This window comes from Ips typographus, linkage group LG2, assembly GCF_016097725.1.
Source record: "Ips typographus isolate SLU linkage group LG2, UJ_Ityp_2.0, whole genome shotgun sequence".
Taxonomy (NCBI): Eukaryota; Metazoa; Arthropoda; class Insecta; order Coleoptera; family Curculionidae; genus Ips; species Ips typographus.
The window spans coordinates 17,214-43,929 of record NC_138423.1 but is presented as its reverse complement, the minus strand read 5'-3'; the positions used below and the strand labels follow the sequence as shown (position 1 = coordinate 43,929).

At 36.2% G+C, this 26,716-nt stretch overlaps 10 long non-coding RNA genes across 10 annotated transcripts; 5 read left to right on the top strand and 5 right to left on the bottom strand.

The window, feature by feature from the left end:
- Positions 1 to 79: 79 nt before the first annotated feature.
- On the bottom strand, positions 80 to 2,124 carry LOC145724585 (uncharacterized). The gene is made up of 2 exons (XR_014177047.1): positions 1,209 to 2,124; positions 80 to 1,087 (listed from the first exon to the last, which is right to left on the bottom strand). It is a non-coding gene; the product is annotated as an uncharacterized LOC145724585 (long non-coding RNA).
- A 521-nt stretch (positions 2,125 to 2,645) lies between these two features.
- On the top strand, positions 2,646 to 3,380 carry LOC145724583 (uncharacterized). Its single transcript, XR_014177045.1, has 2 exons — positions 2,646 to 3,142; positions 3,225 to 3,380. It is a non-coding gene; the product is annotated as an uncharacterized LOC145724583 (long non-coding RNA).
- A 116-nt stretch (positions 3,381 to 3,496) lies between these two features.
- Positions 3,497 to 8,975, bottom strand: LOC145724586 (uncharacterized). The gene is made up of 2 exons (XR_014177048.1): positions 8,372 to 8,975; positions 3,497 to 3,619 (listed from the first exon to the last, which is right to left on the bottom strand). It is a non-coding gene; the product is annotated as an uncharacterized LOC145724586 (long non-coding RNA).
- Positions 7,402 to 8,136, top strand: LOC145724584 (uncharacterized). The gene is made up of 2 exons (XR_014177046.1): positions 7,402 to 7,898; positions 7,981 to 8,136. It is a non-coding gene; the product is annotated as an uncharacterized LOC145724584 (long non-coding RNA).
- An 816-nt stretch (positions 8,976 to 9,791) lies between the features above and the next one.
- Positions 9,792 to 11,833, bottom strand: LOC145724020 (uncharacterized). The gene is made up of 2 exons (XR_014176908.1): positions 10,858 to 11,833; positions 9,792 to 10,796 (listed from the first exon to the last, which is right to left on the bottom strand). It is a non-coding gene; the product is annotated as an uncharacterized LOC145724020 (long non-coding RNA).
- Positions 11,834 to 12,354: 521 nt separating this feature from the next.
- LOC145724017 (uncharacterized) lies at positions 12,355 to 13,089 on the top strand. Its single transcript, XR_014176905.1, has 2 exons — positions 12,355 to 12,851; positions 12,934 to 13,089. It is a non-coding gene; the product is annotated as an uncharacterized LOC145724017 (long non-coding RNA).
- Positions 13,090 to 14,929: 1,840 nt separating this feature from the next.
- Positions 14,930 to 16,971, bottom strand: LOC145724021 (uncharacterized). The gene is made up of 2 exons (XR_014176909.1): positions 15,996 to 16,971; positions 14,930 to 15,934 (listed from the first exon to the last, which is right to left on the bottom strand). It is a non-coding gene; the product is annotated as an uncharacterized LOC145724021 (long non-coding RNA).
- Positions 16,972 to 17,492: 521 nt separating this feature from the next.
- On the top strand, positions 17,493 to 18,227 carry LOC145724018 (uncharacterized). The gene is made up of 2 exons (XR_014176906.1): positions 17,493 to 17,989; positions 18,072 to 18,227. It is a non-coding gene; the product is annotated as an uncharacterized LOC145724018 (long non-coding RNA).
- A 116-nt stretch (positions 18,228 to 18,343) lies between these two features.
- LOC145724022 (uncharacterized) lies at positions 18,344 to 24,812 on the bottom strand. The gene is made up of 2 exons (XR_014176910.1): positions 23,601 to 24,812; positions 18,344 to 18,466 (listed from the first exon to the last, which is right to left on the bottom strand). It is a non-coding gene; the product is annotated as an uncharacterized LOC145724022 (long non-coding RNA).
- Positions 22,631 to 23,365, top strand: LOC145724019 (uncharacterized). The gene is made up of 2 exons (XR_014176907.1): positions 22,631 to 23,127; positions 23,210 to 23,365. It is a non-coding gene; the product is annotated as an uncharacterized LOC145724019 (long non-coding RNA).
- Positions 24,813 to 26,716: the final 1,904 nt, after the last annotated feature.

Sequence of the window (26,716 nt, the reverse complement as noted above, 5' to 3'; positions counted from 1 at the left end):
TAATTTGCTCCAGTGCACAGCAAAGGGCATATTTATGCCAAAGGACCTTAAATTAGGTGAAATAAGTACAAAAATAGTATATTATTAACCAATGTTTTGACAGACAGAAGCTTTTATTGTAAGAGAGAAGATAAGGTCAATAAATGCTGTCTAAACCATGGATAATATAGCATTTTTTCCACTATTATATTATTTATACTAAATAGCAAGGATTGTTTGTATTGTCACCTAAAAATGCATGCACTTACTTATAATACATTGAATCATAAAAATTACAGGCTGTGCTGGTTATTGGTGTGGCTGATGGAGTATGCTAAAACAAAAAGGGTTGATATTAGAGATGACATAATAATAATTGTTAATATTCCAACTAGAGTGGAGAAAATTTGTTATTATAGAACCTACCTGGATTAAACGTATACGGACCAACACCAGATCTCCCCAGGTCGTTTATTAGTTTTCGGAACAACAAACCAATAGGACATATTTAATACAGTTAACAAAATGCCCAATGCAATGTGATTATACTGGCCACTATTCTTGCTGAAAATGGTGGTAATTTACTGACACTGAAGCCCTGAATGGGGGGGTCGAAAAGGATTGCGACTATGGTACAAGGACAACATACATCAATAGGAGTCAGAAGCTACCTACCAGCTTTTCTGGACAAAGTACTTCAACTTTTATCCCAACGATCCATTGACCGGTTTCTGCAAACTTGCTGTTGAACCAAGATCACTTCTACTCCAATACGTATCTTACTATTTTCCTATTTATTTACCTAATAAAATATACTATTTTTACATTATAATCACCCAAATACTAAGCTAATTTTATTATTTACCTTTTGGTTGGGCCCACAACACTTTTTATAGATCCTGTTTCTGAAGCAGTGTTCAGAACAGACTCTGACAAATGTTTCTCAAGCTTGCTAAAAATGTTTAAAGTTAATTCCACCTTATAGGAAATAGACATTTTTAGCAGCAGTAGTACCTAAATGAATCCTAGTTTATAGGGTGGTTCAACATTTGTGGCTCTGATGTTGAAACTCTAGTCAAATTAAAGTTGACTACCTATAACTTCACTCCTAAAAATTTAAATAATATTAGACAAAACTATCTAATTTTATCACCTAAGTAATAACATACCTAACATATGAAAAACAGGCCATTAAAGTTTACAGTTTTATTGAAAAATAGTATAGGTACCTATTAGGCGTGCGGAATCGTTCGTAGAGGGTTACTCACTTAGAAAAGCTCAAAAACTAAGGGCTGAACATAAAGTAACATTTATTGTAGCCATAAAATTATCACAAGTCATCTAGTCTCTGAACTATTCTAAAATTATTCAACCTAACCTAAGTCTTCTCTCTTCTCTAGGTTTTCTTGGCGGTCGGCCTCTTCTACCGGCAACCAAAATAATAGAGATATGGGAATTATTTTCGTTACAACAAAACGTAAACAAGAAATTACTAATTACCGCGGCGTTGCCATACCCGCTCCTACCATTTTAAATCAACATATTCCTTTTATAGCTGCACACTTCTATATTAGATTATTCGATGATATTGGTGAAAACTACTTATTTTTATTAATCACATTTCAAAACATAACATAGACTGCTTCAAAACATGGGTGATATGATGAGACTTGGCAACGTCGCAAATTGTCGTTCGCACCTCCGTTTTCCAAGACGCCCGCTAATTTTTAATTTTGTATCCTGGCGCGAGTTCACACACGTTTTGTTCCGGTCACTTTGACAGCTAATAACGTCAAAACCAGTCCGATTTCACTAGGCTTGATGGTACTCATTTTCGACTAATTTGGGGACGGCGAATCCATTCCAGCTGTCAAAATGACAGTAACTGTCACTCAATTCGAGACACTGGCGATTTGTGGAGATATCAAAAAAGTGATTTCACCAATGGATTGGGCGCCCCAAAATTAGCCAAAAACCACCCTTCACTCGTTTTGTTTTGATAAAAAACGCGCTTGAGATGCATTATTGTTAATCTGTCACTTTGACAGCTAATAACGTCAAAACCAGTCCGATTTCACTAATTTGGGGACGGGGAATCCATTCCAGCTGTCAAAATGCCAGTAGCTGTCACTCAATTCGAGACACTGGCGATTTGTGGAGATATCAAAAAAGTGATTTCACCAATGGATTGGGCGCCCCAAAATTAGCCAAAAACCACCCTTCACTCGATTTGTTTTGATAAAAAACGCACTTGAGATGCATTATTGTTATTCTGTCACTTTGACAGCTAATAACGTCAAAACCAGTCCGATTTCACTAGGGTTGATGGTACTCATTTTCGACTAATTTGGGGACGAGGAATCCATTCCAGCTGTCAAAATGACAGTAGCTGTCACTTAGTTCGAGATCGGCCAAACGGTGTTATCAATCAACTCATGTGGGGATATTTTTTGTTTTCTATGATATGGTCCATTTTTTTCCCGTCGCGGTTACGTCATCATTTGCCTTTCTTGTCTATTACGTGCGTTCCGAGCGCGATAGAATTTTGACGTCATCGGCCGCCATCGTTGGCAAATTAATAGGTAGTAAACAAAGCGAAATGTTTTATTTTTGATGTAAATTTTACAATATTTCGATGTAACTACTGCGATACTAGATAGGTACCTAGATAATGTGTGTGTGTGTGTTGTGTGTGTATGTTTCGGGAAGAGAGTTTTGAAAATGCCACCCACCTACACTTTGCAACTATCAAGGGGCCCAGTGAAACATTCTGAAGGAAAACAGAAAAGAATGCCTTTTCTAATAAAAAACACACAATCACAATGAAACAGCCCATGCATATAGGTACCTATTTACTTAGTCCCAAGAACCAAGTTTATTCAAGCCAGTGGTTGTTTCTCAATCAAAGAAACATGGATGCTGACAAGGTGATTTACCTAATATTATAAAAAGGAAGGCCCCTACCTTTTAATGAGCTGCTAATACTAAATAGCTTATGTTTCAGGTAGGTACCTTTCTGGAGTTTGCTTATCATGCTTTGAAAGGGTCCCATTATCAACGGCTGCTGTAAAAGACTCCTGGTGACTGAACAACGAAAGGTGTTTGAAGCAATGGTTATAATGGTGTTGTCAAAATCCATATGCAGAGTGTTGAAATATTTCAGGTAACATTAGAAAGATATAGGACATAGGTACCTAACTATGTTACTTAATATGTAAATTTGATCAAATGCCATTATTTTACAGAATTAGCCCCCCTTGCCTATACTTCTCTGACTACCTATAAGGCTAGAAACAGATGGTGCTACTGTTAAATACAGTATTTTACATCAGATAGGTAGTAGGTTAAATTACTATTTTAATTGTATTCATTATGAAATATACAAATAAAATCTTTAAGAAGAGTTTATTTTTTATCAAAAGTCTAGTTTTCTTCATAAAATTAGATAATTTACCTACCTGCTCTTTGGTACAATAAATTGTTGAACTGAACATGTTAAATAAATCACACAACAAAACAAAATTGATATGTATTTAATGCTGCTGAGTAAATTTACAAAAGAAAATACCTAAATAAGCAATTTAAATCACAAAAGCAAGTTCTTAAAACAGCAACAATTCTGTTGTAAGTTAAAACACTGCTACATCATCACCAAACTGCAAGAACTTCCTAATAGTCTCCAGGATTGGACACACATTGCCTGCCTTTCGTTTCTTGCAAATTTTATGGATTGGGCTGTTAATGAGGACTCCTTTGAATGCACCTTCAGTGCTCCAGTGCTCTTTCCAGATAATTAAAATTGAATGTGGTTGTTCCCAAGCCAAAGTTTGATTGGTTTGTTTACCACCAAGTGTTGCAACACTAATTAATAAACTTAAACAACCCTAAATTAACTTTTTATTTCTTCTGTTTGTAGTTTTTGCTGTTTTTAAATTTTTTAAAATTCCTAACCTCAAAATGTTTAGCCGCCGACTGTCAGTTGAGACTGTGCCCTATGTTGCCACATCTTCCACGAGCAGATGTGAACCTAGTGTATTGTTTGTTGCAGTAATACCTAAACGGACCGATTTTGAAAAAAAAGTATTTATTCATGTCTCTAAAAAGAGAAGGGTTCTCTCGCAACTTAAAGAGCACCTTGCGTGTCACCCTTTACGGGGCTGAACTAGACTCGCCCTCCCCCTACATTCATGCACACGACGGCAATTACTGCAGTATTGGCCCATCTCATCTGCGGGTAATATACCTTATTACCCCCAGATATCATCCGCCGCTTTATAGGTACCTTACTTACTTTATTTTTATAATAAACGAGGCTTACTTACTTGTGACCTGAGTGTTTCGATCTCGACCATCCATCCCTTACTACGCACCCCTAAACGTGACAATATGGCGGACGGAGCTCTTGATGACGTAAGCGCCACGGAAAAAAAATGAACCATACACGGCATTTTGCGTGTAGCGGTGATAATTTGGACTTTCTTGCTGTCTGTCCTTTCAAACTGTGTTCCTGACAGTTATTCAAACCTTCATACCGCTTTTCGCCCTGACTGTACAAAATTTTCTAGTGGTTTTTTATGTTATTGAATGAGGATTCCAAAAATGTGGGGTCATGACATTTTGGCGTATCTTGTTAAATAAGGGAGTAATTTAGGGTCAAAGCAACGAGTGTCACAAAATATGTTATTTTATGGTGAAGGAACTTTGACGCCCTCTAGCAGCCAAACGACGTTATCAATTCGAAAATTCAAAATGGCTGCCTGGGACGCCATTTTGTCTAACATTTCTTGAAACTACGTGAAATTTGCTTTAAAATGAGGTGCAAGTCAATATTTTGACACAAAATTCAAAATGGCGGCCTCGAACTGTCAAAAAATACCACTTTTTTATTTGTCAAGTTACAGTTGACGTCTCGGTGTCATTTTATATTAAAATGTCCCGGAAAAGACTCTGGTGCAGTCGGTTTTTTGATATCTCAAAAACTAACAGAGTTAGATCTAAAATTTAACATTTTAACTGACTGTGTTAATTGTGTAAAATTTCTTTGCCAGGAACTCGGCCGGATTAAGAGACATGAAATCTGACTGAAAAATATTTACAATATAATATGTGATATTATGGTAAAGGAAATTTGACGCCTTCTAGCGTCCAAACGGTGTTATCAATCAGCTGATGGGGGACATTTTTAGAAAGTTTGAAATCTGCTCTATCGTTTGTTTTCTATGATATTTTGACGTAACTTGTCAAATAAGAGAGTTGTTTAGGGTCAAAGCAAGGTGTGTCCCAAAATATGTGATTTTAGGGTGAAAGAATTTTGACGCGTTCTAGCGTCCAAACGGTGTTATCAATCAGCTCAAGGGGGGACATTTTTAGAAAGCTTGAAATCTGCTCTATCTTTTGTTTTCTATGACATTTTGACGTAACTTGTCAAATAAGAGAGTTATTTAGGGTCAAAGCGACGTGTGTCCCAAAATATGTGATTTTAGGGTAAAAGAATTTTGACGCGTTCTAGCGTCCAAAAAAAATTCGAAAAATGCCATTTTTTGTCGAAATTTTCAATTTTTTTATTTTGCTCTATAAGGGTTCCAATGCACAGCAAAGGGCATACTTATACAAAAGAACATTAAATTAGGTGAAATAATCACAAAAAAAGCACTTTAAAATTTTTTACTTTTCAAAAAAATTGAAAGAATGGGGGGGTATTAGAGAGGTTTTTTAGGTACTTTTTGAAATTCAATATCTCGGTAACGGGAGGAGCTACAGAGGCCATTTTTAACCCATTTTGTAGTATTTTCTATGCTTTTTCAAATGGCATTGGAACGAATTTCCTGCGAATTTAAATAAAAGAGCTACGATTTTTCAAAAAGACAAAAAAATCAATTTTTGTCAAAAGTGCAATTTTGACAAATTTTATTTTGCTCTATAAGGGTTCCAATGCACAGCAAAGGGCATATTTATACAAAAGAACCTTAAATTAGGTGAAATAAGCACAAAAAAAGCACTTTAAAATTTTTCACTTTTCAAAAAAATTTAAAGAATGGGGGGGTATTAGAGAGGTTTTTTAGGTACTTTTTGAAATTCAATATCTCGGTAACGGGAGGAGCTACAGAGGCCATTTTTAACTCATTTTGTAGTATTTTTTATGCTTTTTCGAATGGCGTTGGAACGAATTTCCTGCGAATTTAAATAAAAGAGCTACGATTTTTTCGCAATATACGGATACCACAAAACGTAAACAAGACAAGAAATTACTAATTACCGCGGCGTTGCCATACCCGCTCCTACCATTTTAAATCAACATATTTCTTTTATAGCTGCACACTTCTATATTAGATTATTCGATGATATTGGTGAAAACTACTTATTTTTATTAATCACATTTCAAAACATAACATAGACTGCTTCAAAACATGGGTGATATGATGAGACTTGGCAACGTCGCAAATTGTCGTTCGCACCTCCGTTTTCCAAGACGCTCGCTTATTTTTAATTTTGTATCCTGGCGCGAGTTCACACACGTTTTGTTCCGGTCACTTTGACAGCTAATAACGTCAAAACCAGTCCGATTTCACTAGGCTTGATGGTACTCATTTTCGACTAATTTGGGGACGGCGAATCCATTCCAGCTGTCAAAATGACAGTAACTGTCACTCAATTCGAGACACTGGCGATTTGTGGAGATATCAAAGAAGTAATTTCACCAATGGATTGGGCGCCCCAAAATTAGCCAAAAACCACCCTTCACTCGTTTTGTTTTGATAAAAAACGCGTTTGAGATGCATTATTGTTAATCTGTCACTTTGACAGCTAATAACGTCAAAACCAGTCCGATTTCACTAATTTGGGGACGGGGAATCCATTCCATCTGTCAAAATGACAGTAGCTGTCACTCAATTCGAGACACTGGCGATTTGTGGAGATATCAAAGAAGTGATTTCACCAATGGATTGGGCGCCCCAAAATTAGCCAAAAACCATCCTTCACTCGATTTGTTTTGATAAAAAACGCACTTGAGATGCATTATTGTTATTCTGTCACTTTGACAGCTAATAACGTCAAAACCAGTCCGATTTCACTAGGGTTGATGGTACTCATTTTCGACTAATTTGGGGACGAGGAATCCATTCCAGCTGTCAAAATGACAGTAGCTGTCACTTAGTTCGAGATCGGCCAAACGGTGTTATCAATCAACTCATGTGGGGATATTTTTTGTTTTCTATGATATGGTCCATTTTTTTCCCGTCGCGGTTACGTCATCATTTGCCTTTCTTGTCTATTACGTGCGTTCCGAGCGCGATAGAATTTTGACGTCATCGGCCGCCATCGTTGGCAAATTAATAGGTAGTAAACAAAGCGAAATGTTTTATTTTTGATGTAAATTTTACAATATTTCGATGTAACTACTGCGATACTAGATAGGTACCTAGATAATGTGTGTGTGTGTGTTGTGTGTGTATGTTTCGGGAAGAGAGTTTTGAAAATGCCACCCACCTACACTTTGCAACTATCAAGGGGCCCAGTGAAACATTCTGAAGGAAAACAGAAAAGAATGCCTTTTCTAATAAAAAACACACAATCACAATGAAACAGCCCATGCATATAGGTACCTATTTACTTAGTCCCAAGAACCAAGTTTATTCAAGCCAGTGGTTGTTTCTCAATCAAAGAAACATGGATGCTGACAAGGTGATTTACCTAATATTATAAAAAGGAAGGCCCCTACCTTTTAATGAGCTGCTAATACTAAATAGCTTATGTTTCAGGTAGGTACCTTTCTGGAGTTTGCTTATCATGCTTTGAAAGGGTCCCATTATCAACGGCTGCTGTAAAAGACTCCTGGTGACTGAACAACGAAAGGTGTTTGAAGCAATGGTTATAATGGTGTTGTCAAAATCCATATGCAGAGTGTTGAAATATTTCAGGTAACATTAGAAAGATATAGGACATAGGTACCTAACTATGTTACTTAATATGTAAATTTGATCAAATGCCATTATTTTACAGAATTAGCCCCCCTTGCCTATACTTCTCTGACTACCTATAAGGCTAGAAACAGATGGTGCTACTGTTAAATACAGTATTTTACATCAGATAGGTAGTAGGTTAAATTACTATTTTAATTGTATTCATTATGAAATATACAAATAAAATCTTTAAGAAGAGTTTATTTTTTATCAAAAGTCTAGTTTTCTTCATAAAATTAGATAATTTACCTACCTGCTCTTTGGTACAATAAATTGTTGAACTGAACATGTTAAATAAATCACACAACAAAACAAAATTGATATGTATTTAATGCTGCTGAGTAAATTTACAAAAGAAAATACCTAAATAAGCAAATTAAATCACAAAAGCAAGTTGTTAAAACAGCAACAATTCTGTTGTAAGTTAAAACACTGCTACATCATCACCAAACTGCAAGAACTTCCTAATAGTCTCCAGGATTGGACACCATTGCCTGCCTTTCGTTTCTTGCAAATTTTATGGATTGGGCTGTTAATGACCACTTGTTTGAATGCACCTCCAGTGCTCTTAACTTAAAACTCCAGATAATTAAAATTGAATGTGGTTGTTCCCAAGCCAAAGTTTGATTGGTTTGTTTACTACCAAGTGATGCAACACTAATTAATACACTTAAACAATCCTAAATTAAGTTTTTATTTCTTCTGTTTGTAGTTTTTGCTGTTTTTAAATTTTTTAAAATTCCTAACCTCAAAATGTTTAGCCGCCGACTGTCAGTAGTGTCAGTTGAGACTGTGCCCTATGTTGCCACATCTTCCACGAGCAGATGTGAACCTAGTGTATTGTTTGTTGCACGGTGCAATCAATCGAATCGTGGGGGGATATTTTTGGGAAGCTTGAAATCTGCTCTATCTTTTGTTTTCTATGACATTTTGACGTAACTTGTCAAATAAGGGAGTAATTCAGGGTCAAAGCGACGTGTGTCAAAAAATATGTGATTTTATGGTGAAGGAACTTTGACGCCCTCTAGCGGCCAAACGGTGCAATCAATCGAGTCATGGGGGGATATTTTTGGAAAGATTGAAGTCTGCTCTATCTTTGTTTTCTATGACATTTTGACGTAACTTGTCAAATAAGGGAGTAATTCAGGGTCAAAGCGACGTGTGTCAAAAATATGTGATTTTATGGTGAAGGAATTTTGACGCCCTCTAGCGGCCAAACGGTGCAATCAATCGAGTCATGGGGGGATATTTTTGGAAAGATTGAAATCTGCTCTATCTTTTGTTTTCTATGACATTTTGACGTAACTTGTCAAATAAGGGAGTAATTCAGGGTCAAAGCGACGTGTGTCAAAAAATATGTGATTTTATGGTGAAGGAACTTTGACGCCCTCTAGCGGCCAAACGGTGCAATCAATCGAATCATGGGGGAATATTTTTGGGAAGCTTGAAATCTGCTCTATATTTTGTTTTCTATGACATTTTGACACAACTTGTCAAATAAGGGAGTAATTCAGGGTCAAAGCGACGAGTGTCACAAAATATGTTATTTTATGGTGAAGGAACTTTGAAGCCCTCTAGCGGCCAAACGGTGCAATCAATCAACTCTAGGGGGGATATTTTTGGAAAGCTTGAAGTCTGCTCTATCTTTTGTTTTCTATGACATTTGTCAAACAAAGTCAAAGACTTGTCAAATAAAGGAGTAATTTAGGGTCAGAGCGACGTGTATCAAGAAATATGCTATTTTTACAAAAAGCGCATTTTTGGCAAATGTTTAATTTGCTCCAGTGCACAGCAAAGGGCATATTTATGCCAAAGGACCTTAAATTAGGTGAAATAAGTACAAAAATAGTATATTATTAACCAATGTTTTGACAGACAGAAGCTTTTATTGTAAGAGAGAAGATAAGGTCAATAAATGCTGTCTAAACCATGGATAATATAGCATTTTTTCCACTATTATATTATTTATACTAAATAGCCAGGATTGTTTGTATTGTCACCTAAAAATGCATGCACTTACTTATAATACATTGAATCATAAAAATTACAGGCTGTGCTGGTTATTGGTGTGGCTGATGGAGTATGCTAAAACAAAAAGGGTTGATATTAGAGATGACATAATAATAATTGTTAATATTCCAACTAGAGTGGAGAAAATTTGTTATTATAGAACCTACCTGGATTAAACGTATACGGACCAACACCAGATCTCCCCAGGTCGTTTATTAGTTTTCGGAACAACAAACCAATAGGACATATTTAATACAGTTAACAAAATGCCCAATGCAATGTGATTATACTGGCCACTATTCTTGCTGAAAATGGTGGTAATTTACTGACACTGAAGCCCTGAATGGGGGGGTCGAAAAGGATTGCGACTATGGTACAAGGACAACATACATCAATAGGAGTCAGAAGCTACCTACCAGCTTTTCTGGACAAAGTACTTCAACTTTTATCCCAACGATCCATTGACCGGTTTCTGCAAACTTGCTGTTGAACCAAGATCACTTCTACTCCAATACGTATCTTACTATTTTCCTATTTATTTACCTAATAAAATATACTATTTTTACATTATAATCACCCAAATACTAAGCTAATTTTATTATTTACCTTTTGGTTGGGCCCACAACACTTTTTATAGATCCTGTTTCTGAAGCAGTGTTCAGAACAGACTCTGACAAATGTTTCTCAAGCTTGCTAAAAATGTTTAAAGTTAATTCCACCTTATAGGAAATAGACATTTTTAGCAGCAGTAGTACCTAAATGAATCCTAGTTTATAGGGTGGTTCAACATTTGTGGCTCTGTTGAAACTCTAGTCAAATTAAAGTTGACTACCTATAACTTCACTCCTAAAAATTTAAATAATATTAGACAAAACTATCTAATTTTATCACCTAAGTAATAACATACCTAACATATGAAAAACAGGCCATTAAAGTTTACAGTTTTATTGAAAAATAGTATAGGTACCTATTAGGCGTGCGGAATCGTTCGTAGAGGGTTACTCACTTAGAAAAGCTCAAAAACTAAGGGCTGAACATAAAGTAACATTTATTGTAGCCATAAAATTATCACAAGTCATCTAGTCTCTGAACTATTCTAAAATTATTCAACCTAACCTAAGTCTTCTCTCTTCTCTAGGTTTTCTTGGCGGTCGGCCTCTTCTACCGGCAACCAAAATAATAGAGATATGGGAATTATTTTCGTTACAACAAAACGTAAACAAGAAATTACTAATTACCGCGGCGTTGCCATACCCGCTCCTACCATTTTAAATCAACATATTCCTTTTATAGCTGCACACTTCTATATTAGATTATTCGATGATATTGGTGAAAACTACTTATTTTTATTAATCACATTTCAAAACATAACATAGACTGCTTCAAAACATGGGTGATATGATGAGACTTGGCAACGTCGCAAATTGTCGTTCGCACCTCCGTTTTCCAAGACGCTCGCTAATTTTTAATTTTGTATCCTGGCGCGAGTTCACACACGTTTTGTTCCGGTCACTTTGACAGCTAATAACGTCAAAACCAGTCCGATTTCACTAGGCTTGATGGTACTCATTTTCGACTAATTTGGGGACGGCGAATCCATTCCAGCTGTCAAAATGACAGTAACTGTCACTCAATTCGAGACACTGGCGATTTGTGGAGATATCAAAAAAGTGATTTCACCAATGGATTGGGCGCCCCAAAATTAGCCAAAAACCACCCTTCACTCGTTTTGTTTTGATAAAAAACGCGCTTGAGATGCATTATTGTTAATCTGTCACTTTGACAGCTAATAACGTCAAAACCAGTCCGATTTCACTAATTTGGGGACGGGGAATCCATTCCAGCTGTCAAAATGCCAGTAGCTGTCACTCAATTCGAGACACTGGCGATTTGTGGAGATATCAAAAAAGTGATTTCACCAATGGATTGGGCGCCCCAAAATTAGCCAAAAACCACCCTTCACTCGATTTGTTTTGATAAAAAACGCACTTGAGATGCATTATTGTTATTCTGTCACTTTGACAGCTAATAACGTCAAAACCAGTCCGATTTCACTAGGGTTGATGGTACTCATTTTCGACTAATTTGGGGACGAGGAATCCATTCCAGCTGTCAAAATGACAGTAGCTGTCACTTAGTTCGAGATCGGCCAAACGGTGTTATCAATCAACTCATGTGGGGATATTTTTTGTTTTCTATGATATGGTCCATTTTTTTCCCGTCGCGGTTACGTCATCATTTGCCTTTCTTGTCTATTACGTGCGTTCCGAGCGCGATAGAATTTTGACGTCATCGGCCGCCATCGTTGGCAAATTAATAGGTAGTAAACAAAGCGAAATGTTTTATTTTTGATGTAAATTTTACAATATTTCGATGTAACTACTGCGATACTAGATAGGTACCTAGATAATGTGTGTGTGTGTGTTGTGTGTGTATGTTTCGGGAAGAGAGTTTTGAAAATGCCACCCACCTACACTTTGCAACTATCAAGGGGCCCAGTGAAACATTCTGAAGGAAAACAGAAAAGAATGCCTTTTCTAATAAAAAACACACAATCACAATGAAACAGCCCATGCATATAGGTACCTATTTACTTAGTCCCAAGAACCAAGTTTATTCAAGCCAGTGGTTGTTTCTCAATCAAAGAAACATGGATGCTGACAAGGTGATTTACCTAATATTATAAAAAGGAAGGCCCCTACCTTTTAATGAGCTGCTAATACTAAATAGCTTATGTTTCAGGTAGGTACCTTTCTGGAGTTTGCTTATCATGCTTTGAAAGGGTCCCATTATCAACGGCTGCTGTAAAAGACTCCTGGTGACTGAACAACGAAAGGTGTTTGAAGCAATGGTTATAATGGTGTTGTCAAAATCCATATGCAGAGTGTTGAAATATTTCAGGTAACATTAGAAAGATATAGGACATAGGTACCTAACTATGTTACTTAATATGTAAATTTGATCAAATGCCATTATTTTACAGAATTAGCCCCCCTTGCCTATACTTCTCTGACTACCTATAAGGCTAGAAACAGATGGTGCTACTGTTAAATACAGTATTTTACATCAGATAGGTAGTAGGTTAAATTACTATTTTAATTGTATTCATTATGAAATATACAAATAAAATCTTTAAGAAGAGTTTATTTTTTATCAAAAGTCTAGTTTTCTTCATAAAATTAGATAATTTACCTACCTGCTCTTTGGTACAATAAATTGTTGAACTGAACATGTTAAATAAATCACACAACAAAACAAAATTGATATGTATTTAATGCTGCTGAGTAAATTTACAAAAGAAAATACCTAAATAAGCAAATTAAATCACAAAAGCAAGTTGTTAAAACAGCAACAATTCTGTTGTAAGTTAAAACACTGCTACATCATCACCAAACTGCAAGAACTTCCTAATAGTCTCCAGGATTGGACACACATTGCCTGCCTTTCGTTTCTTGCAAATTTTATGGATTGGGCTGTTAATGACCACTTGTTTGAATGCACCTCCAGTGCTCTTAACTTAAAACTCCAGATAATTAAAATTGAATGTGGTTGTTCCCAAGCCAAAGTTTGATTGGTTTGTTTACTACCAAGTGATGCAACACTAATTAATACACTTAAACAATCCTAAATTAAGTTTTTATTTCTTCTGTTTGTAGTTTTTGCTGTTTTTAAATTTTTTAAAATTCCTAACCTCAAAATGTTTAGCCGCCGACTGTCAGTAGTGTCAGTTGAGACTGTGCCCTATGTTGCCACATCTTCCACGAGCAGATGTGAACCTAGTGTATTGTTTGTTGCACGGTGCAATCAATCGAATCGTGGGGGGATATTTTTGGGAAGCTTGAAATCTGCTCTATCTTTTGTTTTCTATGACATTTTGACGTAACTTGTCAAATAAGGGAGTAATTCAGGGTCAAAGCGACGTGTGTCAAAAAATATGTGATTTTATGGTGAAGGAACTTTGACGCCCTCTAGCGGCCAAACGGTGCAATCAATCGAGTCATGGGGGGATATTTTTGGAAAGATTGAAGTCTGCTCTATCTTTTGTTTTCTATGACATTTTGACGTAACTTGTCAAATAAGGGAGTAATTCAGGGTCAAAGCGACGTGTGTCAAAAAATATGTGATTTTATGGTGAAGGAATTTTGACGCCCTCTAGCGGCCAAACGGTGCAATCAATCGAGTCATGGGGGGATATTTTTGGAAAGATTGAAATCTGCTCTATCTTTTGTTTTCTATGACATTTTGACGTAACTTGTCAAATAAGGGAGTAATTCAGGGTCAAAGCGACGTGTGTCAAAAAATATGTGATTTTATGGTGAAGGAACTTTGACGCCCTCTAGCGGCCAAACGGTGCAATCAATCGAATCATGGGGGAATATTTTTGGAAAGCTTGAAATCTGCTCTATCTTTTGTTTTCTATGACATTTTGACGTAACTTGTCAAATAAGGTAGTAATTCAGGGTCAAAGCGACGAGTGTCACAAAATATGTTATTTTATGGTGAAGGAACTTTGAAGCCCTCTAGCGGCCAAACGGTGCAATCAATCGAACCATGGGGCGATATTTTTGGGAAGCTTGAAATCTGCTCTATATTTTGTTTTCTATGACATTTTGACATAACTTGTCAAATAAGGGAGTAATTTAGGGTCAAAGCGACGTGTCAAAAAATATGTGATTTTATGGTGAATGAATTTTGACGCCCTTCAGCGGCCAAGCGGTATGACCAATCAACTCTAGGGGGGATATTTTTGGAAAGCTTGAAGTCTGCTCTATCTTTTGTTTTCTATGACATTTGTCAAACAAAGTCAAAGACTTGTCAAATAAAGGAGTAATTTAGGGTCAGAGCGACGTGTATCAAGAAATATGCTATTTTTACAAAAAGCGCATTTTTGGCAAATGTTTAATTTGCTCCAGTGCACAGCAAAGGGCATATTTATGCCAAAGGACCTTAAATTAGGTGAAATAAGTACAAAAATAGTATATTATTAACCAATGTTTTGACAGACAGAAGCTTTTATTGTAAGAGAGAAGATAAGGTCAATAAATGCTGTCTAAACCATGGATAATATAGCATTTTTTCCACTATTATATTATTTATACTAAATAGCCAGGATTGTTTGTATTGTCACCTAAAAATGCATGCACTTACTTATAATACATTGAATCATAAAAATTACAGGCTGTGCTGGTTATTGGTGTGGCTGATGGAGTATGCTAAAACAAAAAGGGTTGATATTAGAGATGACATAATAATAATTGTTAATATTCCAACTAGAGTGGAGAAAATTTGTTATTATAGAACCTACCTGGATTAAACGTATACGGACCAACACCAGATCTCCCCAGGTCGTTTATTAGTTTTCGGAACAACAAACCAATAGGACATATTTAATACAGTTAACAAAATGCCCAATGCAATGTGATTATACTGGCCACTATTCTTGCTGAAAATGGTGGTAATTTACTGACACTGAAGCCCTGAATGGGGGGGTCGAAAAGGATTGCGACTATGGTACAAGGACAACATACATCAATAGGAGTCAGAAGCTACCTACCAGCTTTTCTGGACAAAGTACTTCAACTTTTATCCCAACGATCCATTGACCGGTTTCTGCAAACTTGCTGTTGAACCAAGATCACTTCTACTCCAATACGTATCTTACTATTTTCCTATTTATTTACCTAATAAAATATACTATTTTTACATTATAATCACCCAAATACTAAGCTAATTTTATTATTTACCTTTTGGTTGGGCCCACAACACTTTTTATAGATCCTGTTTCTGAAGCAGTGTTCAGAACAGACTCTGACAAATGTTTCTCAAGCTTGCTAAAAATGTTTAAAGTTAATTCCACCTTATAGGAAATAGACATTTTTAGCAGCAGTAGTACCTAAATGAATCCTAGTTTATAGGGTGGTTCAACATTTGTGGCTCTGTTGAAACTCTAGTCAAATTAAAGTTGACTACCTATAACTTCACTCCTAAAAATTTAAATAATATTAGACAAAACTATCTAATTTTATCACCTAAGTAATAACATACCTAACATATGAAAAACAGGCCATTAAAGTTTACAGTTTTATTGAAAAATAGTATAGGTACCTATTAGGCGTGCGGAATCGTTCGTAGAGGGTTACTCACTTAGAAAAGCTCAAAAACTAAGGGCTGAACATAAAGTAACATTTATTGTAGCCATAAAATTATCACAAGTCATCTAGTCTCTGAACTATTCTAAAATTATTCAACCTAACCTAAGTCTTCTCTCTTCTCTAGGTTTTCTTGGCGGTCGGCCTCTTCTACCGGCAACCAAAATAATAGAGATATGGGAATTATTTTCGTTACAACAAAACGTAAACAAGAAATTACTAATTACCGCGGCGTTGCCATACCCGCTCCTACCATTTTAAATCAACATATTCCTTTTATAGCTGCACACTTCTATATTAGATTATTCGATGATATTGGTGAAAACTACTTATTTTTATTAATCACATTTCAAAACATAACATAGACTGCTTCAAAACATGGGTGATATGATGAGACTTGGCAACGTCGCAAATTGTCGTTCGCACCTCCGTTTTCCAAGACGCTCGCTAATTTTTAATTTTGTATCCTGGCGCGAGTTCACACACGTTTTGTTCCGGTCACTTTGACAGCTAATAACGTCAAAACCAGTCCGATTTCACTAGGCTTGATGGTACTCATTTTCGACTAATTTGGGGACGGCGAATCCATTCCAGCTGTCAAAATGACAGTAACTGTCACTCAATTCGAGACACTGGCGATTTGTGGAGATATCAAAAAAGTGATTTCACCAATGGATTGGGCGCCCCAAAATTAGCCAAAAACCACCCTTCACTCGTTTTGTTTTGATAAAAAACGCGCTTGAGATGCATTATTGTTAATCTGTCACTTTGACAGCTAATAACGTCAAAACCAGTCCGATTTCACTAATTTGGGGACGGGGAATCCATTCCAGCTGTCAAAATGCCAGTAGCTGTCACTCAATTCGAGACACTGGCGATTTGTGGAGATATCAAAAAAGTGATTTCACCAATGGATTGGGCGCCCCAAAATTAGCCAAAAACCACCCTTCACTCGATTTGTTTTGATAAAAAACGCACTTGAGATGCATTATTGTTATTCTGTCACTTTGACAGCTAATAACGTCAAAACCAGTCCGATTTCACTAGGGTTGATGGTACTCATTTTCGACTAATTTGGGGACGAGGAATCCATTCCAGCTGTCAAAATGACAGTAGCTGTCACTTAGTTCGAGATCGGCCAAACGGTGTTATCAATCAACTCATGTGGGGATATTTTTTGTTTTCTATGATATGGTCCATTTTTTTCCCGTCGCGGTTACGTCATCATTTGCCTTTCTTGTCTATTACGTGCGTTCCGAGCGCGATAGAATTTTGACGTCATCGGCCGCCATCGTTGGCAAATTAATAGGTAGTAAACAAAGCGAAATGTTTTATTTTTGATGTAAATTTTACAATATTTCGATGTAACTACTGCGATACTAGATAGGTACCTAGATAATGTGTGTGTGTGTGTTGTGTGTGTATGTTTCGGGAAGAGAGTTTTGAAAATGCCACCCACCTACACTTTGCAACTATCAAGGGGCCCAGTGAAACATTCTGAAGGAAAACAGAAAAGAATGCCTTTTCTAATAAAAAACACACAATCACAATGAAACAGCCCATGCATATAGGTACCTATTTACTTAGTCCCAAGAACCAAGTTTATTCAAGCCAGTGGTTGTTTCTCAATCAAAGAAACATGGATGCTGACAAGGTGATTTACCTAATATTATAAAAAGGAAGGCCCCTACCTTTTAATGAGCTGCTAATACTAAATAGCTTATGTTTCAGGTAGGTACCTTTCTGGAGTTTGCTTATCATGCTTTGAAAGGGTCCCATTATCAACGGCTGCTGTAAAAGACTCCTGGTGACTGAACAACGAAAGGTGTTTGAAGCAATGGTTATAATGGTGTTGTCAAAATCCATATGCAGAGTGTTGAAATATTTCAGGTAACATTAGAAAGATATAGGACATAGGTACCTAACTATGTTACTTAATATGTAAATTTGATCAAATGCCATTATTTTACAGAATTAGCCCCCCTTGCCTATACTTCTCTGACTACCTATAAGGCTAGAAACAGATGGTGCTACTGTTAAATACAGTATTTTACATCAGATAGGTAGTAGGTTAAATTACTATTTTAATTGTATTCATTATGAAATATACAAATAAAATCTTTAAGAAGAGTTTATTTTTTATCAAAAGTCTAGTTTTCTTCATAAAATTAGATAATTTACCTACCTGCTCTTTGGTACAATAAATTGTTGAACTGAACATGTTAAATAAATCACACAACAAAACAAAATTGATATGTATTTAATGCTGCTGAGTAAATTTACAAAAGAAAATACCTAAATAAGCAAATTAAATCACAAAAGCAAGTTGTTAAAACAGCAACAATTCTGTTGTAAGTTAAAACACTGCTACATCATCACCAAACTGCAAGAACTTCCTAATAGTCTCCAGGATTGGACACACATTGCCTGCCTTTCGTTTCTTGCAAATTTTATGGATTGGGCTGTTAATGACCACTTGTTTGAATGCACCTCCAGTGCTCTTAACTTAAAACTCCAGATAATTAAAATTGAATGTGGTTGTTCCCAAGCCAAAGTTTGATTGGTTTGTTTACTACCAAGTGATGCAACACTAATTAATACACTTAAACAATCCTAAATTAAGTTTTTATTTCTTCTGTTTGTAGTTTTTGCTGTTTTTAAATTTTTTAAAATTCCTAACCTCAAAATGTTTAGCCGCCGACTGTCAGTAGTGTCAGTTGAGACTGTGCCCTATGTTGCCACATCTTCCACGAGCAGATGTGAACCTAGTGTATTGTTTGTTGCACGGTGCAATCAATCGAATCGTGGGGGGATATTTTTGGGAAGCTTGAAATCTGCTCTATCTTTTGTTTTCTATGACATTTTGACGTAACTTGTCAAATAAGGGAGTAATTCAGGGTCAAAGCGACGTGTGTCAAAAAATATGTGATTTTATGGTGAAGGAACTTTGACGCCCTCTAGCGGCCAAACGGTGCAATCAATCGAGTCATGGGGGGATATTTTTGGAAAGATTGAAGTCTGCTCTATCTTTTGTTTTCTATGACATTTTGACGTAACTTGTCAAATAAGGGAGTAATTCAGGGTCAAAGCGACGTGTGTCAAAAAATATGTGATTTTATGGTGAAGGAATTTTGACGCCCTCTAGCGGCCAAACGGTGCAATCAATCGAGTCATGGGGGGATATTTTTGGAAAGATTGAAATCTGCTCTATCTTTTGTTTTCTATGACATTTTGACGTAACTTGTCAAATAAGGGAGTAATTCAGGGTCAAAGCGACGTGTGTCAAAAAATATGTGATTTTATGGTGAAGGAACTTTGACGCCCTCTAGCGGCCAAACGGTGCAATCAATCGAATCATGGGGGAATATTTTTGGAAAGCTTGAAATCTGCTCTATCTTTTGTTTTCTATGACATTTTGACGTAACTTGTCAAATAAGGTAGTAATTCAGGGTCAAAGCGACGAGTGTCACAAAATATGTTATTTTATGGTGAAGGAACTTTGAAGCCCTCTAGCGGCCAAACGGTGCAATCAATCGAACCATGGGGCGATATTTTTGGGAAGCTTGAAATCTGCTCTATATTTTGTTTTCTATGACATTTTGACACAACTTGTCAAATAAGGGAGTAATTTAGGGTCAAAGCGACGTGTCAAAAAATATGTGATTTTATGGTGAATGAATTTTGACGCCCTTCAGCGGCCAAGCGGTATGACCAATCAACTCTAGGGGGGATATTTTTGGAAAGCTTGAAGTCTGCTCTATCTTTTGTTTTCTATGACATTTGTCAAACAAAGTCAAAGACTTGTCAAATAAAGGAGTAATTTAGGGTCAGAGCGACGTGTATCAAGAAATATGCTATTTTTACAAAAAGCGCATTTTTGGCAAATGTTTAATTTGCTCCAGTGCACAGCAAAGGGCATATTTATGCCAAAGGACCTTAAATTAGGTGAAATAAGTACAAAAATAGTATATTATTAACCAATGTTTTGACAGACAGAAGCTTTTATTGTAAGAGAGAAGATAAGGTCAATAAATGCTGTCTAAACCATGGATAATATAGCATTTTTTCCACTATTATATTATTTATACTAAATAGCCAGGATTGTTTGTATTGTCACCTAAAAATGCATGCACTTACTTATAATACATTGAATCATAAAAATTACAGGCTGTGCTGGTTATTGGTGTGGCTGATGGAGTATGCTAAAACAAAAAGGGTTGATATTAGAGATGACATAATAATAATTGTTAATATTCCAACTAGAGTGGAGAAAATTTGTTATTATAGAACCTACCTGGATTAAACGTATACGGACCAACACCAGATCTCCCCAGGTCGTTTATTAGTTTTCGGAACAACAAACCAATAGGACATATTTAATACAGTTAACAAAATGCCCAATGCAATGTGATTATACTGGCCACTATTCTTGCTGAAAATGGTGGTAATTTACTGACACTGAAGCCCTGAATGGGGGGGTCGAAAAGGATTGCGACTATGGTACAAGGACAACATACATCAATAGGAGTCAGAAGCTACCTACCAGCTTTTCTGGACAAAGTACTTCAACTTTTATCCCAACGATCCATTGACCGGTTTCTGCAAACTTGCTGTTGAACCAAGATCACTTCTACTCCAATATGTATCTTACTATTTTCCTATTTATTTACCTAATAAAATATACTATTTTTACATTATAATCACCCAAATACTAAGCTAATTTTATTATTTACCTTTTGGTTGGGCCCACAACACTTTTTATAGATCCTGTTTCTGAAGCAGTGTTCAGAACAGACTCTGACAAATGTTTCTCAAGCTTGCTAAAAATGTTTAAAGTTAATTCCACCTTATAGGAAATAGACATTTTTAGCAGCAGTAGTACCTAAATGAATCCTAGTTTATAGGGTGGTTCAACATTTGTGGCTCTGTTGAAACTCTAGTCAAATTAAAGTTGACTACCTATAACTTCACTCCTAAAAATTTAAATAATATTAGACAAAACTATCTAATTTTATCACCTAAGTAATAACATACCTAACATATGAAAAACAGGCCATTAAAGTTTACAGTTTTATTGAAAAATAGTATAGGTACCTATTAGGCGTGCGGAATCGTTCGTAGAGGGTTACTCACTTAGAAAAGCTCAAAAACTAAGGGCTGAACATAAAGTAACATTTATTGTAGCCATAAAATTATCACAAGTCATCTAGTCTCTGAACTATTCTAAAATTATTCAACCTAACCTAAGTCTTCTCTCTTCTCTAGGTTTTCTTGGCGGTCGGCCTCTTCTACCGGCAACCAAAATAATAGAGATATGGGAATTATTTTCGTTACAACAAAACGTAAACAAGAAATTACTAATTACCGCGGCGTTGCCATACCCGCTCCTACCATTTTAAATCAACATATTCCTTTTATAGCTGCACACTTCTATATTAGATTATTCGATGATATTGGTGAAAACTACTTATTTTTATTAATCACATTTCAAAACATAACATAGACTGCTTCAAAACATGGGTGATATGATGAGACTTGGCAACGTCGCAAATTGTCGTTCGCACCTCCGTTTTCCAAGACGCTCGCTAATTTTTAATTTTGTATCCTGGCGCGAGTTCACACACGTTTTGTTCCGGTCACTTTGACAGCTAATAACGTCAAAACCAGTCCGATTTCACTAGGCTTGATGGTACTCATTTTCGACTAATTTGGGGACGGCGAATCCATTCCAGCTGTCAAAATGACAGTAACTGTCACTCAATTCGAGACACTGGCGATTTGTGGAGATATCAAAAAAGTGATTTCACCAATGGATTGGGCGCCCCAAAATTAGCCAAAAACCACCCTTCACTCGTTTTGTTTTGATAAAAAACGCGCTTGAGATGCATTATTGTTAATCTGTCACTTTGACAGCTAATAACGTCAAAACCAGTCCGATTTCACTAATTTGGGGACGGGGAATCCATTCCAGCTGTCAAAATGCCAGTAGCTGTCACTCAATTCGAGACACTGGCGATTTGTGGAGATATCAAAAAAGTGATTTCACCAATGGATTGGGCGCCCCAAAATTAGCCAAAAACCACCCTTCACTCGATTTGTTTTGATAAAAAACGCACTTGAGATGCATTATTGTTATTCTGTCACTTTGACAGCTAATAACGTCAAAACCAGTCCGATTTCACTAGGGTTGATGGTACTCATTTTCGACTAATTTGGGGACGAGGAATCCATTCCAGCTGTCAAAATGACAGTAGCTGTCACTTAGTTCGAGATCGGCCAAACGGTGTTATCAATCAACTCATGTGGGGATATTTTTTGTTTTCTATGATATGGTCCATTTTTTTCCCGTCGCGGTTACGTCATCATTTGCCTTTCTTGTCTATTACGTGCGTTCCGAGCGCGATAGAATTTTGACGTCATCGGCCGCCATCGTTGGCAAATTAATAGGTAGTAAACAAAGCGAAATGTTTTATTTTTGATGTAAATTTTACAATATTTCGATGTAACTACTGCGATACTAGATAGGTACCTAGATAATGTGTGTGTGTGTGTTGTGTGTGTATGTTTCGGGAAGAGAGTTTTGAAAATGCCACCCACCTACACTTTGCAACTATCAAGGGGCCCAGTGAAACATTCTGAAGGAAAACAGAAAAGAATGCCTTTTCTAATAAAAAACACACAATCACAATGAAACAGCCCATGCATATAGGTACCTATTTACTTAGTCCCAAGAACCAAGTTTATTCAAGCCAGTGGTTGTTTCTCAATCAAAGAAACATGGATGCTGACAAGGTGATTTACCTAATATTATAAAAAGGAAGGCCCCTACCTTTTAATGAGCTGCTAATACTAAATAGCTTATGTTTCAGGTAGGTACCTTTCTGGAGTTTGCTTATCATGCTTTGAAAGGGTCCCATTATCAACGGCTGCTGTAAAAGACTCCTGGTGACTGAACAACGAAAGGTGTTTGAAGCAATGGTTATAATGGTGTTGTCAAAATCCATATGCAGAGTGTTGAAATATTTCAGGTAACATTAGAAAGATATAGGACATAGGTACCTAACTATGTTACTTAATATGTAAATTTGATCAAATGCCATTATTTTACAGAATTAGCCCCCCTTGCCTATACTTCTCTGACTACCTATAAGGCTAGAAACAGATGGTGCTACTGTTAAATACAGTATTTTACATCAGATAGGTAGTAGGTTAAATTACTATTTTAATTGTATTCATTATGAAATATACAAATAAAATCTTTAAGAAGAGTTTATTTTTTATCAAAAGTCTAGTTTTCTTCATAAAATTAGATAATTTACCTACCTGCTCTTTGGTACAATAAATTGTTGAACTGAACATGTTAAATAAATCACACAACAAAACAAAATTGATATGTATTTAATGCTGCTGAGTAAATTTACAAAAGAAAATACCTAAATAAGCAATTTAAATCACAAAAGCAAGTTCTTAAAACAGCAACAATTCTGTTGTAAGTTAAAACACTGCTACATCATCACCAAACTGCAAGAACTTCCTAATAGTCTCCAGGATTGGACACACATTGCCTGCCTTTCGTTTCTTGCAAATTTTATGGATTGGGCTGTTAATGAGGACTCCTTTGAATGCACCTTCAGTGCTCCAGTGCTCTTTCCAGATAATTAAAATTGAATGTGGTTGTTCCCAAGCCAAAGTTTGATTGGTTTGTTTACCACCAAGTGTTGCAACACTAATTAATAAACTTAAACAACCCTAAATTAACTTTTTATTTCTTCTGTTTGTAGTTTTTGCTGTTTTTAAATTTTTTAAAATTCCTAACCTCAAAATGTTTAGCCGCCGACTGTCAGTTGAGACTGTGCCCTATGTTGCCACATCTTCCACGAGCAGATGTGAACCTAGTGTATTGTTTGTTGCAGTAATACCTAAACGGACCGATTTTGAAAAAAAAGTATTTATTCATGTCTCTAAAAAGAGAAGGGTTCTCTCGCAACTTAAAGAGCACCTTGCGTGTCACCCTTTACGGGGCTGAACTAGACTCGCCCTCCCCCTACATTCATGCACACGACGGCAATTACTGCAGTATTGGCCCATCTCATCTGCGGGTAATATACCTTATTACCCCCAGATATCATCCGCCGCTTTATAGGTACCTTACTTACTTTATTTTTATAATAAACGAGGCTTACTTACTTGTGACCTGAGTGTTGTGACGTGAAATTTGCTTTAAAATGAGGTGCAAGTCAATATTTTGACACAAAATTCAAAATGGCGGCCTCGAACTGTCAAAAAATACCACTTTTTTATTTGTCAAGTTACAGTTGACGTCTCGGTGTCATTTTATGTTAAAATGTCCCGGAAAAGACTCTGATGCAGTCGGTTTTTTGATATCTCAAAAACTAACAGAGTTAGATCTAAAATTTAACATTTTAACTGACTGTGTTAATTGTGTAAAATTTCTTTGCCAGGAACTCGGCCGGATTAAGAGACATGAAATCTGACTGAAAAATATTTACAATATAATATGTGATATTATGGTAAAGGAAATTTGACGCCTTCTAGCGTCCAAACGGTGTTATCAATCAGCTGATGGGGGACATTTTTAGAAAGCTTGAAATCTGCTCTATCGTTTGTTTTCTATGATATTTTGACGTAACTTGTCAAATAAGAGAGTTGTTTAGGGTCAAAGCAAGGTGTGTCCCAAAATATGTGATTTTAGGGTGAAAGAATTTTGACGCGTTCTAGCGTCCAAACGGTGTTATCAATCAGCTCAAGGGGGGACATTTTAGAAAGCTTGAAATCTGCTCTATCTTTTGTTTTCTATGACATTTTGACGTAACTTGTCAAATAAGAGAGTTATTTAGGGTCAAAGCGACGTGTGTCCCAAAATATGTGATTTTAGGGTAAAAGAATTTTGACGCGTTCTAGCGTCCAAAAAAAATTCGAAAAATGCCATTTTTTGTCGAAATTTTCAATTTTTTTATTTTGCTCTATAAGGGTTCCAATGCACAGCAAAGGGCATACTTATACAAAAGAACATTAAATTAGGTGAAATAATCACAAAAAAAGCACTTTAAAATTTTTTACTTTTCAAAAAAATTGAAAGAATGGGGGGGTATTAGAGAGGTTTTTTAGGTACTTTTTGAAATTCAATATCTCGGTAACGGGAGGAGCTACAGAGGCCATTTTTAACCCATTTTGTAGTATTTTCTATGCTTTTTCAAATGGCATTGGAACGAATTTCCTGCGAATTTAAATAAAAGAGCTACGATTTTTCAAAAAGACAAAAAAATCAATTTTTGTCAAAAGTGCAATTTTGACAAATTTTTATTTTGCTCTATAAGGGTTCCAATGCACAGCAAAGGGCATATTTATACAAAAGAACCTTAAATTAGGTGAAATAAGCACAAAAAAAGCACTTTAAAATTTTTCACTTTTCAAAAAAATTTAAAGAATGGGGGGGTATTAGAGAGGTTTTTTAGGTACTTTTTGAAATTCAATATCTCGGTAACGGGAGGAGCTACAGAGGCCATTTTTAACTCATTTTGTAGTATTTTTTATGCTTTTTCGAATGGCGTTGGAACGAATTTCCTGCGAATTTAAATAAAAGAGCTACGATTTTTTCGCAATATACGGATACCACAAAACGTAAACAAGACAAGAAATTACTAATTACCGCGGCGTTGCCATACCCGCTCCTACCATTTTAAATCAACATATTTCTTTTATAGCTGCACACTTCTATATTAGATTATTCGATGATATTGGTGAAAACTACTTATTTTTATTAATCACATTTCAAAACATAACATAGACTGCTTCAAAACATGGGTGATATGATGAGACTTGGCAACGTCGCAAATTGTCGTTCGCACCTCCGTTTTCCAAGACGCTCGCTTATTTTTAATTTTGTATCCTGGCGCGAGTTCACACACGTTTTGTTCCGGTCACTTTGACAGCTAATAACGTCAAAACCAGTCCGATTTCACTAGGCTTGATGGTACTCATTTTTGACTAATTTGGGGACGGCGAATCCATTCCAGCTGTCAAAATGACAGTAACTGTCACTCAATTCGAGACACTGGCGATTTGTGGAGATATCAAAGAAGTAATTTCACCAATGGATTGGGCGCCCCAAAATTAGCCAAAAACCACCCTTCACTCGTTTTGTTTTGATAAAAAACGCGTTTGAGATGCATTATTGTTAATCTGTCACTTTGACAGCTAATAACGTCAAAACCAGTCCGATTTCACTAATTTGGGGACGGGGAATCCATTCCATCTGTCAAAATGACAGTAGCTGTCACTCAATTCGAGACACTGGCGATTTGTGGAGATATCAAAGAAGTGATTTCACCAATGGATTGGGCGCCCCAAAATTAGCCAAAAACCATCCTTCACTCGATTTGTTTTGATAAAAAACGCACTTGAGATGCATTATTGTTATTCTGTCACTTTGACAGCTAATAACGTCAAAACCAGTCCGATTTCACTAGGGTTGATGGTACCACCGCCTTCTTTACAAGAAAGCCTAGAATGTCATTTTAATGGCGGCGTTATCGGATTTTTTTTTGTACACAAACCTATGGAGATGCAGTAGAAGATATGTTTTTTTTTTTTTTT